General features: G+C 43.5%; 1 pseudogene; it reads left to right on the top strand.

Moving 5' to 3' along the window:
* Window positions 1-1,140: 1,140 nt before the first annotated feature.
* Window positions 1,141-1,521, top strand: LOC105530145 (annotated as a pseudogene).
* The last annotated feature ends 2,073 nt before the right edge of the window (window positions 1,522-3,594 follow it).

Here is a 3,594-nt window from a genome sequence, read left to right as displayed (position 1 = left end):
CAAGAACTGATTAGTTCCTAAAAGAAGCAGTGAGTTGATTGCTTACAGAGATGATGTAAGCTTTGCTCTGGGGTACATCAACTTGGATTTCTCATGCTTTATCTTATAAAGCCTAAATTAACAGCTGGTTTGGTTTGAGTTCTCCGGGATCTGACTAAGGGATTAGAGTCCATTCTCAAGTGAGTCAATCTAGTTTAATTTATTTCAGGTCTATCAAAAAAGATCAATCAAAGCTCTTTTGAAAGTAAAGCTATAATCGGTCTGCACACTTATAAGTCACTGTTGTTGCACTTGGTGTATCTCTCTGGTGGAAAAATGCTCAGGCTGTGGTTAAGAGGATGTATTAGAGCATTTTCTGTGTACCTCCCTTTCTTGCAGCCTCCACACCTCCCTGGGAAGATTTTGAGAAAGCGTCATGTTTGAGAACCCCACTCAAGTGGCAGCTGCACTCACCCCCTTCTCCTTTTTCTTTGGGGATACTGGATCCCTGATTTGGAAGTTTCTAGTTCAGTATAATTTTAATACCTGGACCTGAACAAGTCCAGCCTGTTTCATGTCACTGTTTTTGCTCCTGGGCTTTTTCTTGCAGATATTGGTGGGTGAAGACATGCATTGAATTCTTTCCAGAATGTCTGCTGTGAAGAATTACTCATGTCATTTGCAAGGCTTAAGGTGAAGCATTCTCTGCTCTGGTCGATCTAGGCTTTTGTGGGTACTGGATACGACAACCCGACAACCCGAGCTGTTCGTTTCGTTTGTTTCTATTTTAAAAATACTTATTGAGCATCTCCTGGTAGCTAAGAACTATTCGAGATGCACTTAATGTGCCAAGAGAAACATCAAGATAAAGGAAGTAGTTAAGAGCTTGACTGTAGAGTTAGACCTGTCTTTGAATCCTAGCTTTGCTACTATTTGACTTTATATGACCTGCAGCAAATAAATCTCAGTTTCCTTGTCTGTAAAATAGGCAGAGTAAAACTGTCTCCTTCTAAGGATTGTTGTGATAATGAAATGATACAGTATCTTTTGCTTTTTGAATAAGAGGCCACTTCTGGAGACCTTGTAGGAAGCAGAAACTCGCTTTTTTTTTTTCTTCCCCCAAATGCATTCAAAAGAAACAAATCTCCTTTTTCTACCATAATGGTGTATGTGAATGTCCTGGTGGATGCTCTCAAGAGCATCAACATTGCGGGAAAAAGAAGCAAACACCAGGTTCTTCATAGGTGGAGCTCCACAGTCGTCCAATTTCTAAGTGTGATGATGAAGCATGGGTGCATTGACGAATTTCAAATTATCGATCATCACGGAGCAGGGAAGATTATGATGAACCTCACAGGCAGGTTAAACGAGTGTGAAGTGGCCAGCTGTGGAGATGTGATGTGCAGCTCAAAGATCTAGAAAGATGGCAGAATCATCTGCTTCTATCCCAGCAGCTGGCTTGCATTGTGCTGACCTCAGCTGGCATCATGGACCACAAAGAGAAAACACACAGGTGGAAAAAGCCTGGGATTCTTTTTCTAGGGATGTAATACACCCACGCAAAAAAAAAAATTGAAAAATAAAATAAAAATGCCTCAGTGGGGAAAAAAAACGGCACCAGAAACAAATACTTATTTAGGATCTGTAATGTACCCATTGCTGTATCTAGGTCAGTTGGGTTCCTCTGGAATTTCTCTCTCTGGCTGGAGTGACTGAGGCCTTGCACGTGACATTAGTGAGGACTCGCAGCCTCAGGTCTGGCTTCTCTTAGCAACCGCCCTTTCCTGTCTCTGCCTCTGGAGTTAACCATTAAAAAAAAAAAAAAAAAGCCAAAACACTTTATAAAGTCACGTGCTGGGTTTCTACTATGTCCTAGAAACTGTCTTAATTCATCTTCCTCTTTACTCTTATATGAGCAGGAAGAAAGAAAAAATTGCTAGTCAATGCTAATAATTGTGGCATGTAATGTAATTGGAAGTGTTTCATTGACATGCTCATGAGAGTTTGCGGCTTCATCTTCGGGCTGGGATGTAGCACTAGACTTGCCTTGAGTGTCTGCACAAGCCTTTGATGCAGGTAGACCATATTATAAATAGGCGCGTTGCTATGGTGAGGATGGCAGTCCTTGCTTGCTGTGGGTAACCTTTTCTACCTTCTCGGACACTGTTTTAAAACACAGCAGCGTGATAGCATTTCATTTAATTTGGACCAAGGTGGGGTAGATGAAATGTTGAGATTTAGATCTCAAATGTTGTTGTGATGTTTCAGGGGGGTTCTGCCTCACCTAGCACTATGGAATATTTTGCAGATTGGGCTTCCTCATGATTTATTTAGAAATAGATTTTCTAATAGATGGGGTGAGGGGAGGGTGGTGGGCAGAAGGCTGGGCTTTCTTCTCTTCCCCCTCCTTTCCTCGAGCATTTCTGCGAATGTGTTGGCTTTGATGCCCGGCAGCTCATACAGTGAAATGGAAGTTCAGGTTGGCACGATGCAGAAATGATTATTCCTGGTAGTACGTTTCCCATTACTGTTAATAATATAAAGACAATTGCCTGCCTCTCAGGACTCCTGCACATGGCTACAGTCATTTCTTCATGGAATTCGACACATAGCAGTGGGGACCAGGAGTGTTTTATTAGTGATTGTCCTCCTGCAAGTTTCCAGGGTATCTCAGATTAGACACATGAATTATTTTTTCCTGTTGCTTGGAGGGTATACTTTTAATTATATTCATTCAATATCAGAGCAGTTCAGGTTTGTAAAATTTTTTTCTCCCCCAACCTTTTCCCCAGCATACATCCCCGTCCCGTAAGTTTTTGGGCAGAGACAATCTCAAGAGCCTAAAGGTTGCTAAAAAATGAACTAGTTGGCCAGGGCGCATGACTCATGCCAGTAATCCCAGCACTTTGGGAGGCTGAGGCGGGTGGATTGCTTGAGCCCAGGAATTTGAGACCAGCCTAGACAACATGGCAAAACCCTGTCCCTGCAAACTAAACAAAATCTAGCTGGGCATGGTGGTGCATGCCTGTAGTCCCAGCTACTCGGGAGGCTGAGGTGAGCAGACGATTGAGCTCAGGAGGTCCAGGCTGCAGTGAGCCGTAATCGTGCCACTGCACGACAGCCTGGGTGACTGAGTGGGACCCTGTCTCAATAATAAATAAAAAATAAAAAATAAAAAAATTAGCTAGCTAGCTGCTTATAGGTCTTTTACATGGCCAAGCCACTTTCTCACCTTTAAAATGGTAATAACATTTCCTTACTCATCTCAACGGGTTTTGAGTGTCAAGAGAGACTGTTTGATGGAAGCTCTCTGGGGAGAAAAATGCTACCCTAGACAGGCTTTTCAACTGGAGACCGATCCGTTGGTGTTTTGGTCAGTTGGTGTTGAAATCCCTATTTTTCCAGCTCAGGACTGCCTCTCTCCCTGGAATTCTTCTTCCAGAGGTGAGCTCTGCAGCCTTCCTTGGGAACTCTCAGCCTCTGGATCCCTTCTTGCCAGGTGGAGTGGACATGCCAAAGTGGTGGGCCAGACTCGCACCGCCTGGCTTCTCTCAGCACCTTTGGGGACCCACTTCCCCCCTCTGGGAACTGGGGAAGCTAACAAAGATCTTGCTA

Source organism: Mandrillus leucophaeus, unplaced genomic scaffold, assembly GCF_000951045.1.
Source record: "Mandrillus leucophaeus isolate KB7577 unplaced genomic scaffold, Mleu.le_1.0 Scaffold80, whole genome shotgun sequence".
Classification (NCBI taxonomy): Eukaryota; Metazoa; Chordata; class Mammalia; order Primates; family Cercopithecidae; genus Mandrillus; species Mandrillus leucophaeus.
Note: the sequence above shows the minus strand (reverse complement) of the source record. Positions and strands in the feature narration are given on the sequence as shown.